Here is a 13,062-nt window from a genome sequence, read left to right on the forward strand (position 1 = left end):
CCATTTTATTTCTTTCCTCCATTTCCGTACGTGTGTCTCATTTGTCTTCTCCATTTCTGCTCTCCCAAAGTAGCAGGTTCTACTGAACGTAGATGGCGCTAGACCTACCATTTGGAGGACTGTCCACGGAAATGAAAGGAAGTGGGACTGTCTATACTTTTGCCAGAGCGTACAATAATAATTGGCTTACGGGGGGGGGGGGGGACCTGTCTTTATACTGTACATGTATGATTATTCCAAAAGAATGAACCTAAGTAGCAGACAAGAAAAACAAACAAATTTCTACATTTTACACGATTCTTGCTACAGTCTGAATCCGGCCCACAATCGAGCACTTTATTTGAATAGTGAGGCTAAACTATATAAAATAATATTTCACTGAGAGTCAAATGATATCAATGACATTCATGAAACTACAATGTTAATATAAAGTACAAGTAGTAGTAAAAATAACAGAATAATGACAAAACGAATAACGTTAATGAATGCCATAATAATATCGATCGTAATCATATAATGACAATAACGGTGATGGGTAAATAAAAAATATCTCGCAGGTGGGTGTGAATATAGTGGTAAACAAGGAATTACCTTACTAAGATATGTTTTTCTTTAGGGTAAACAAAATTATAAAAATAAGTTTTCAGAGATAACATACAAAGTACAAGGCAATTGATTAAGGAATGAAAGTCACTTTATAATAAGTCGCTTTAGAGTAATCTAAAGTACAGTTACACATACAAATAAAATACCCGTTTTCTAGCTAAAAGTTGGACATTTTTTTTGCAAGTATTGCGTTGATCAATAAGAAACGCATAAAATTGTGCCTCGATGTGTACAATACGTATTTGAAATTGGTAGCAGAAATAGTCTCGCATCCAAAAGTTCAAAGGGCCTCCCATATTTCCGGAACTTATATAGCCACGTTGTCTATTGCTAACAAGGACAAGGTCAGATTGTCGATTGGAATGAGCCTTGATGAAAACAATCAATGGAAACCGAATGGTGCACGACTTGTGAAATCCTATTTTGGGGGCTATTTTTAACACTGAAGGGAGTAAAGTGTGAGTGACTTATATAGGGATATTTACTCGGGGTTCATAAGCAAAAGTGAATTTATACCACTCTTTACTTTTTATTAATGCAGCGTATTCTATCAATGTGAGAAAATCAACAACAAATCAAATATGATTACGCCCGAAATTTTATGTGTGAGTATTGCAGGGTATTGCAAGCCTTCCTCGGCATGCAGAGGTTCATCTGTAATTGTCATCAGCAAAGCAAAATCCGCGATGAAATACAATTTCAATGGTCTGAGATGATTGGTATTAACATTATCGTTTTTACATAACACAACGTCAATGTTTTCTATTATTAATCGAGCGGATGTCAAAGTGAACGACCAGAGTATCCCACCATCACACACGACCCCTAAATTTCAAGGTTCGATCTCGAACCGGTGCCCCTCAAAGTGTCTCTCGATCTTTGTGATCTCCTTTACAGATCATTCACAACGGTTGCTGCCAAACAAATTAGCTATAACAAACCGATGGATTACAAGTAGTCTAAAACTTGGATGGGATTCACAACCGCACAGTCAATTATTAATTAAACTTTGGCAAACTGGTACCTTCCTGGGTATAACATTTTCACTCACTGTTTCCGCGATTCAGCGGAAAGGCTAGGAAGGGGGTAGGGGCACCCCTTTGATTTTACAAGCCTGCATAGAGAATAAAATGGGGATAAAAATCGACTTGATTGGGACTAAACAATATCGCGACTAATTCATCGTCATCCCCCCTTCGTACACTGACGCCTCCCTGAATTTTGCAGACTATTATCTTGATAGTTCGGAAAAAGGGGAATTTTTTGAACGAAGAAATATGTCTACATCATTCTTTTGAGTTTTAGGATAACAAAATACTATTTTTACTTAGAAATGTTTAGAAATGCATCCAGAGGATTTCACACAATCGACCATGCCCAAAATATTTCATAAGGCATTATCAATACAATATAGGCCCTTTTACATAACATACATGAACTTTCTTTTACATTACAACCCATAACATCGCAATTTGCTGTTTAGAATATCTAGGCACATCGCCCCAGGTCCGAGGGTGGATGAATGCTGATGACTTGGTGTGAATCACAAGTTTGCCAAGCCATGCATATGTTGCGATGATGGTTCCTGTGTGAGAGATTAGCTCATGTGTAATCCCCTGTAATTGAAACAGGAAGGAGAAGAAAACAGATAAGTTATAAACATTATTATACTCTTCAAGATTAGGTTCATCACAATCTCAGGGATAAGGGTGCCCTGTAAAGAATGATTATGTACTTTACATCGTTATTTCAAGTTTTACACAAACATACATTGATGCTATATATATTTTTTAGTTTGCTACCTACTACTACATATCCTCTTTCTCCTCATCCTACTATACTACTTCTACAATGACTACTAACGATACTTCTACTGCTGAAACTAATCCGGAAGGGGGTCACTGCTAAAGATCGATCGAGTGGACAGCATTCGCCAGAATGAGTCCTGAAAAAAAAACCACCCTAACCCAGGTTTCAAGGACACTCTAAACGTGGATTTTAAGCAGATGTCTCTCTAAATGTCCAAGAATTACACACTCTAAACGGGAATTGTTTATTTTGGTGCAGATTCACCAGATTTGCAAGATACATACTCTATTCGCGTTTCAGGCCGGATTTGGGGGTCTTTTTTTCTCTCAATTCGGGCACTTAATTTTGACACTCTATTCGCGTCTACCCGCGAAAACAACCCTTTTTCTCGCGTATGCCGTCCACTCTGCAATGGCAGTGACTCACTACTACTACTACTACTATTACTACTACTACTACTACTACTACTACTACTACTACTACTACTACTACTACTACTACTACTACTTCTACTACTACTACTTTTACTAGTACAACTAATTCTACTAAACTACTACTTCAAGTACTAGTAGTAGTAGTAGTACTACTACTACTACTACTACTACTACTACTACTACTACTTCTACTACTACTTCTACTTGTACTACTAATTCTACTAAACTACTACTTCCAGTACTAGTACTACTACTACTACTACTACTACTACTACTACTACTACTACTACTACTACTACTACTACTACTACTACCACCACTACCACTACTACTACTACCTTTAATACTACCACCACTACTACTACTACTACTACTACCACTACTATTACTAATTCTACTAAACAACTACTAAACAACAACTACTTCTACTACTACTAATTCTACTAAACAACTACTACCACTACTATTACTACTACTACTACTACTATACTACTACTATTACTACTACTACTACCACCACCACCACCACTACTTCTACTACTACTACTACTACTACTATACTACTACTATTACTACTACTACTACCACCACCACCACCACTACTTCTTATACTACTACTACTACTACTACTACTACTACTTCTACTACTACTTCTACTTGTACTACTAATTCTACTAAACTACTACTTCCAGTACTAGTACTACTACTACTACTACTACTACTACTACTACTACTACTACTACTACTACTACTACTACTACTACTACCACCACTACCACTACTACTACTACCTTTAATACTACCACCACTACTACTACTACTACTACTACCACTACTATTACTAATTCTACTAAACAACTACTAAACAACAACTACTTCTACTACTACTAATTCTACTAAACAACTACTACCACTACTATTACTACTACTACTACTACTATACTACTACTATTACTACTACTACTACCACCACCACCACCACTACTTCTACTACTACTACTACTACTACTATACTACTACTATTACTACTACTACTACCACCACCACCACCACTACTTCTTCTACTACTACTACTACTACCACCACCACCACTACTTCTACTACTACTACTATCACTTATACTTTTACTGCTTCTACTATGTACATTACTACACTACTCTAGCTTCTATTACTACTTCCACATAACGCCATGAAGAGATTTTCTTGGTGTATTACACTTTAATAATCAAATGGGCAGTTTACTGGGCTTGTATATTCATTAGTGTAATGGTCCATTCAAATGATTAGCGCATATTGGAAATGCAAATAAAGAACCAATATGCGGCCAATATGCAAATCTCATCAAACGCGATTTTAAAGCTGAATCAAATTAAGTGTCAAGCACTATTTCTATATGAAATGGGACGGACGATAAACATTTTGATCTAAAAAGAATGACAGAAGAGCTGTACACTTACGTTGTAATATTATACGCCTATATCACCTTTATATACATTGGTACATCTCACTCCTATCAGCAGCACCCGCATTTCTTTTTCTGAAAAACAAAAAGAATAACGAAAAAACATATTGACGTAAAGCCCATACAGATATAATCATCAATAAAGGTCATTACTTATAATTATTATAATGATATTAATATACAGAATGATTTCAGCCCGAGTATAAGTGGACAATGAAGAATGCCTAATTTATTACCAGGGCTGTGCTTGGGGTACAACGCCCTATTATACATAATTTTTCAAACGTTTTTTATTTTAAGGAGAAAAGGGTAAAAATATGAGTGAGACGAGGAAAGAAGATACAAAAGCATGAAAAGGGGAGGTCTAGGTTGTGTGACACTCAGGGACGTCGATCCATTTTCCAGAAGGGGGCAAAATCATGAATCAACGCTCCAAAGGCGCTCGATCACACAAAACAAACTCACGCACACACACTCACCCACCCACATACACACACACATATATATATATAGGCCTATATATATATATATATATAAATGAATTTTTCAGTATACTGACCTGAAAACAGGAAAAGGGTACCTGTTATAAGGACTGTTTGTAGTGACTCATGTAGTGACTCACTAAACAGATAATGCGAGTGCAGAGAGCAAGCTGAAATTTCTTTATATTCTGACCTGAATGCTTGATATTCTTTCTAAGCATTTTTGGTACCAATGATTAAGATGGTTATCTAAACGAACAATTGATGCAAGCGCGAAGCGCGCGAGCTGAAATTTTGATTTTTCGATCTGAAAAAATTGACAGTATAATGGACGTTTTTAATAAAGAACAAGATATAAATCCAATAAACGATCATTGCAAATCGAAGCGGGAGTTCTTTTGAGGTTTATAACTTAAAACGGGACATTCTATTCACCTATTTAATCATGAAAAGTATGGTTTTGGTAAAGAAATGATGCGAGCACTAAGCGCGAGCTGAATTTTTATTTATTCCAATCTGAAAAGCGGACATTTTGAGCACGATTTTAAATAAGAACGAGTTGTGTATCTCAATCTCGTTTGCCGATTTCTGTGTTACATTACAATCTTATATGTTTGCCCCCCCCCAACATTTTCATTGGTGGGGCGACCCCCCCCCCCCCCCGGATCGACGCCTCTGGTGACAATGTATTACCTCTTTTTTTTTTCAATTGAGAAGATCGTCACATTCAGGTTGGCTTATACCTACCTATCAAATCATGGTATCGACCTTGTTTAATAAATAACATCCTTTTAAAAACAGCTTAATTTGTCATGTTTTCTTTTCTTTATCATAAAACGTCGTTTTTTTGTTTGACACAGGCCAGTTTCTGAACTATGGTTTAATAAACCCTAGTCTGAAGTTGTGGTTTAACTATATGGATAGCCAATTGAGACACACAATCTCTGACAGTACATGTCAATTTTCCACCTCATTTCCCACTAGAATAATTCTTAATTGTCTTAGAATTATAACTGATATTCTAGCATGGAGAAAGAGTACAGAAAACATAACAAAAATATAGGATGATCAAAACAATTTTGGCATTTTCGCCTTCCCATACTTTTAGCACAGAGTTAGACCAAGGCCTAAGTTAAAATGGACTTCAAAATGCGAGCCATAGGCCTAGTGCCAAATGTCTAGCTCACTTGTCAATAATTTGAAAAGGTAAAAAAAGAAGAGATAAAGTAACTCGTTTATTAGCTCGATTGCGTCACTCTATTGATCAGAAAAATATGAAAATTGTGTACAATGCCATTATCCTTCCCATGTTTTACTATAGTGATATATGGATCAGCATGTGCAAAATACATCGATTCATTACAGATACTTCAAAATAGAGCATACAGAAGAAAATAGTCCATTCAGTCGTGTGTCTATACGTGAGTTATGATGTTCGTTTGGGTTGGAAAACCTTATCAAACAGACGATGTTGTAAATACAATGGTCCTCTCTGATCTATGCCCTATGAAGTATTTTGGATCCCCCCATATCCATAATTTTCCCCTTTTGTTTCAAGATATTTTTGTAAGGCTTTTCTTATATTACTTGTGATTTAATCCTTGGACCCCATGGAATAACAGTACAGTGTCTATGGGCAGAGCTGAACTGGGTATCCATCCGATTTTCATTTTCATATTGTTGTTTCTTTGTACATGTTTTTTCTTATTTGTTATTTTATTTCTTGCTTTCATATGTTCATATGTTAATTTATATTTTTTATTGTGAATTTATAAGGACAACATATTCATTGGTTCATAAACTCGCTTGGCAGCAAGTATGCCTGCATTATTTTATAATATACATAATATTTGTCAGTCTTTTATGAATTATCAATATTATTATTATTATTACTAACATTATTGTCATTATTATCATTACTATTTTTATCATTATCATAATTTGAATGTGATCATCATCATCATATCATAATATCATCATCATTATCGTCATCATCACTACCATCATCACCGTAATCTTCATTATCATTTATTATTATTATTATTATCATTTATTATTATTATTATTATATTATTATCATCATCATCATCAACAACATCATGCATACTACGACTATCACCACCACTACTACTTCTACTACTATATACTACTACTACCACCACTACTACTACTACTACTACTACTACTAGTACTTCTACTACTACTACTAGTACTTCTACTACTACTACTACTACTACTACTACTACTACTTCTACTACTACTACTTCTACTACTACTACTACTACTGCTACTATTACTACTACTTATACTACTACTACTACTACTACTACTACTATTACTACTACTACTGTAGTATTTCATTCTATTATTGCAAACAGAATGCGTTGTAGTATCTTGTGATCACTTTGTGAGTATAAAAAATATTTTGCAAATAAACATATATGATATATTCATTTTAAAAAGAAAATATTCCTTTCTTTTCATATTCTATAAAGCGATCCTCTGATAAGGAATTTATCAATTTGAATAGATTGTTTTGAGAGTTGTTTTGATAGTGAATCTGTTATCAACAACTCCTAACCGGGATTCGTTTACACTGAAAATTTATGGTAAAGCCTTTCCTCGGAGCCATTCCACATTTCATTAATTGGAAATAATCATCCATGACAATAGCAACGCATAACTTACATACCTCATACACAAAAATCCTTTCCTATTTTCGGAGCGTACACAATATTATTGTTTCTATTTTCTACCAGAATGTTACATATATTGCAATAATATTTTCAACCTGAAACCCACGCTTGCAGATTATGGTCGAGTTAACAACGGAGAATAACAGAGCTTTTAAAAATCACAATGACTTTCGGGGGTAACTGTGCGGAAATAATCAAACAATAAACTCGAATGTCTGATGGAGTCTATTTACAAAGAGGAATTATTTATTTCAAATTTTGCGTGGTTTTGACCCTGCATAGAAATGACTCATGAAAATACACTGTCCTGTGGTATAATGGCTCAGCCGTGTTGAAAAGGGAAACTGTATGTATAATGATTCTAACTAACGAACGCAATGTCAGAGAATAATTATATTGGACATGCGGGTACATAGGTATTGTTTTACCAAAGGATTTTGATATAGTTCATCAAAATCAGTAAGAATTAATCTTTCAAGTACATAAAATTATCAAAATTACATGAAGGCATATTGGGGTAGAAGTGTATGTCGATATAGTTGGTAAAATTCATTTGTCATTATGCCATAATGCCGCTACATAATTATGTTAATCACTATAATGTTCACTCTTCTCTAGTATTTATGTCCTTGGTTTATTCAAGTGTATGACGTTTGAAATCATGATATAGGCCTACCAATTGAATTAGGACAATAATGAGTTGCTTCTTTGTGTCCAGTGTGTGTCGTGTTTTCTTTTTGGATAAAAATAATGGACACTATACCTGCATGGTATAGGCTCTCGATTTGAGTTGCACCTTTCTTTCTTTCTTAATATGTATATCATTTTTTCAGACACATTATAATCATCAAGGGCACAATGGTAAAAATTACACTCACAATGTACCTTTGATAAACGCCCGAGGCATAGCCCAGGGTGTATGCCTGTTTCAGAAGCATTATGTTATTATATAATGCTCTATCAAAATTATGTAGGATTGATATTTGATAACAATACGCCAGGCCCATGTAAGAAGGCTAAGCTAAGAGGTGTCACAGATTTTGTTACCTCCAAATTTTACTCATCCTCTCTCTTTCACATATACATACACCCCTCACTACCGCCAAACATAGGCCTATGAGATTTCATAATTCTCTATACTTAAAAATGATGAAATGGCAACATTTTAGGTCTATATTCAGCAGTCCTACTATAGAAATATGTTGTGTCACAACGCAAGCAAAGCAAATAACTGATAGAGACATTTCGTTGAATTATGACACGATCAATAATAGATAATTGAATTACAGTTGACCCCTTGGTCGAGGACAAAGAGTTTCGTTTCCTGTTCACCCATCTCATTTTGAAAACAAAGACAACCCTACCAATAAATGTTACCATACAAAACAAAATACGTAGGCCTCCGCGGGGTAGGCCTACACATGATTGCAAATTCATTCCTTCACATTCATTACATCCCATATTTTCCTGTATAATCATGATAATACTTCTCTCTCTATATTGATGCCAGGTCACACTTGGTCACCAGGGTCAATGCATGGTCAGTGCAAAGATTTCCCTGGTCGGACTCAATGAACAACAGTTGTATTCACCTATAAAGCAGTAGTAACCATCATGAGTAGGCTACAGTGGATATATTTGTATTTTGACCGAGTATAAAAATATTGATACTGACCTTTCCTGGAACCGATGGTCTAGGAACACAGCAGAAGCAACATCTTAGAAAGCATAGCTTGCATTTGCTTGGCCCTTTAGGCTTGATGTCTCCTAGATCGGGCATGGTGATGATGGAGATGATGTAAAAACACCGCTATATGCGAGACAATACACGAGATAACGCGTGGACGGTATGAGATTGGTGCTTGCAAATCAATGAATGAATGGAAAATAATTATTTACCTTTGAGTTCGCGGAACGTGAACGAGCGCGGGAGAGAGTGCGGAATGATGGTATACATGTACGATAGTGTGCATAGTGCGTTGGTTGGGCTCTCTCGTTTTCCCTCGTCGGCCACGCCCTTTTCTCATCGAATAAATTCAACCTGGTTTGCAGAGCTTCGATCTACCTCCAGAGTGGAATGTAGCACAATGAACAGCCATATATATGTTTTCTCGGCGTTTGGTATCTTCGTGTTCTTGGCATCCTGAATAAAACGCAGAGCATCATGATTATGACCCCTTATGCCTATTCCAATGATTCCGCTCTATTTAACATCTGTGACGTAATTAAGATGTAAACCAAATAGGCATATAGGTCAAAATGTATTATTATTCTCTGTTTTCTACGATCCCAATTGCATGGTAAAAAGTAGGCCTATTATTTTGTCGAGTTTGAGTGCCTACCAGACGATAGTGCTCCCTGGTTATACTTTAGAATGCACCAAAATTACCATCCATATAAAATGTTCGTTATTTATTATTAACATGACTAGAATATTAATTTAGCTCCTATATGCCCACTAAATTATTAATGGGTGACGAATATACTGTTTAGAAATAGACCCATATGTCTTAAATCAAGGATAGTGTTACTAGTGGTGTTTTGTACTTGTGATGCGCGCATGATCATGATAAATGCGAATTTAGATGAATTATTAGGTTGACAAAGCGAAAGAGTGCTTCTGCATTTTCAACATTTCTTCGGTCATGTCACGTCTAGTGCATCAGCCGTATCTCCATGGCCACAGCCGAGTTTTTATCACGGTAACCAACAGACGACGAGTGTTATGGCTCATTTTGTTGTAACCTTGAAAAACAAAAATACTGCTATATTCATTTCTTTTCTGAAGTATCTTGGGATTGTATACCACGCAGCCACGGGTCATGCAATTCTGATGACCCATTCTGGCTTTGGCTGCCGCCCCCACTTGCAAACTTATCCGGCCGGGGTTCGAATACTTTAACAGACTCGCTCTATGAACATTCACTACAGCAGAAACCGCTGAGAATTTGGGGGAATTCATTAAATTGCGCTCTTCAAACATGTTTTCTATCATGGGAATAATATTCTGACTTGGTTTCCTACATTCAAACCACCTTGTCTTGTTCGAGCCATGTAAGAAATAAAACGAAATAAACAGACGAATCGGAAGGGTGGGGGTTAAAAGGCTCTGGCCTAAACCAATGAACAGTCTACATTTTCACCATTATGAGGGCTAGGTCAATCTCCCTGAAACTTTTCAAGAAACAACTTCATGATTAGGGTTTAAGTAGTTAGAATTCTACTGGAAAACCCTTAAACATTTAAAAATGTGTTCATTTGATATTTAAAAGTCTCCACACGACCCCCTTGCTATTATTCAATAGAAAAACCATTCTTAAATTGTATTTTGGTAACGTAAATTGATTCTTCTAAAAAAAATACATGCCATTATAGCAGTTGAGTAAAGCGCACTTTTATCCCTAAATTTGGAATGGATAATAATCTAATTTGATACAAAAAAAAGGAATACCTTGTGGTATTTGGCAGTCTTTCCCATTTTAAAACCGCATGTAAATAATATGTTAAAATAAAACATTTTGGCAGGCTATGTTGCAGAAAAAAAAAACTGCAGAAATTTGTTTTTCGAATTCTATCATGAATCATTATGTTAGTTTTTCATGCCAACCATGTTAATTGTGTATATCCCTCAAATATCTGTCCAATGTTAACAGTCACGTGCAAACAGTTGATCAATTAACACGCTACTTTGTTGTAATATTTGGTCTATTTATGGCCAACAATAACATCCAGTGGTTTCTCCTTTCCTCCCTCTTCTTCTATCCCCTTTTCTTCATTTTGAATATTTTTTCATTACTTTAAAAAAGGCGGGGTCACCTTCCCTCCGTATCCCATGATATGAGAATTTTCATCAGGAACATTTTATTAACATGCGAATAATAGTTTTTTTCATACAAAGTTCATAATGATTTAGAAAACAAAAACAAGCCGCAACAACAAGAAACTTCATGAAACCAAAATCAACGATTCGACGGGACAATAATAATTATGACAACAATATGCAGTGAGCAGTGAGGGTGCGTTGTATCTCGCTTGATGGATCTATTCACGGGGCGTATTTTGATAACGTCATCTACGGTGGGAAAAAGGCCAGAATCTGGACTGTACAGCAAAACATGAAAGTGAATTTTAATCTCACTATTAGACCTTTAACTATTAGTTGATTTAGAAAGCATGCTGCTAGCAACTGCCACTTAGCATAAAAAAACATCAAAGTGCTCCCGGGTTGTTATAGGTTGGTTGGTATTACTTTGAGTGTAAAGGTATATGGCTTATAATAATTCTAAATATATATAATTATATAAAAGCATGTACCTAGTATTAGTTGGTTATACGGTGCATCTCCAAAAAAAAACTACACTTTTGAAATGGCGGCCAAACAACAAATATATAATATTGGAGGAAAATTTGTAAATGTATGGAAAGCCAGTATAGTCAACTTTGAAATGAAACCAAAAAGTTAGAAAACTAATCATGATTGGATGAGCACTGTCCACTTAAATGACAAGTCCACCCCAACAAAAAGTTTATTTGAAAAAAAAGGAAAATCCAACAAGCATAACACTGAAAAATTCATCAAATTTGGATGTAAACTAAGAAAGTTATGACATTTTAAAGTTTCGCTCAATTAAAAAAAACTGTTATATGCACATCCTGGTCGGTATGCAAATGAGGAGACTGATGACGTCATCCACTCACTATTTCTTTAGTATTTTATTATATGAAATATGAATATTCTGATTTTCTCCTCATTGTCAAGAGAATCAATGATTAATTCCTCCCTGAACATGTTGAATTAGCACTGTCTAATACTATATGGTTCAGTCAAGTTGGTCCCTATTGTCAGATTAAAGAAAAAAGAAGAAATATTGCATAATTCAAAGAATAAAAAACAAAAGAAATAGTGAGTGAGTAACATCATCGACTGTCTCATTTGCATGTCACTGAGTTGTGCATACTGCATATCACTGTTTTGTGAAAAAATAAGCCAAACTTTAAAATGTCATAACTTTCTTATTTTTCATCCGATTTTTATGAAATTTTTAGCGTTATGCCAATTTGATTTTTCTCTCTTAATTCAAATCAACATTTTGCTGTAGTGGACTTAATTGACCTTTAAATAAAGGGTTTGAAAATCATATAGGCTGGGCAGGAATTAGCCTTTCAATTTCTTTCAGATTTTTAGAGGGGGGTCCTTTTCGAATTTGCAATGTTGAAAGTGTTTTGATAATTAATTATCAATTTTGGTTCTTTAATCAAATTCCATGAATTATTAAATTGAAATTTAATGCAATTTAATTTTAACTTTATCATGTTGATCCCATCAGAGTGAGAGTGTTCATTGGAGTCAGGAGAATGGGGGATGAGTTAGGACTTAAGTGGATGGAGTAGGTTAATGGGAACATTATTTTAGTTTTAAAAGGGGGATATTACCCTGACGTCTGCCAGTTTTGGTAAATGCAAAACAAGTAATAAGAGGAATATAGTAATGATTTAACAAATACATACATTGAAGTATTTATTTCGTAGCTTGTATAATCAGCCCCCCCCCCCCTCCATATCTCGATTTGTTA

The 13,062-nt window shown here is 35.3% G+C and overlaps 1 long non-coding RNA gene across 1 annotated transcript; it reads right to left on the reverse strand.

Moving 5' to 3' along the window:
- Nucleotides 1–304: 304 nt before the first annotated feature.
- Nucleotides 305–10,679, reverse strand: LOC129265992 (uncharacterized). Its single transcript, XR_008585019.2, has 3 exons — nt 9,165–10,679; nt 4,307–4,386; nt 305–2,222 (listed from the first exon to the last, which is right to left on the reverse strand). It is a non-coding gene; the product is annotated as an uncharacterized LOC129265992 (long non-coding RNA).
- Between the last annotated feature and the right edge of the window lie 2,383 nt (nt 10,680–13,062).

This window comes from Lytechinus pictus, chromosome 7 (assembly GCF_037042905.1).
Source record: "Lytechinus pictus isolate F3 Inbred chromosome 7, Lp3.0, whole genome shotgun sequence".
In the NCBI taxonomy this organism is placed as follows: domain Eukaryota; kingdom Metazoa; phylum Echinodermata; class Echinoidea; order Temnopleuroida; family Toxopneustidae; genus Lytechinus; species Lytechinus pictus.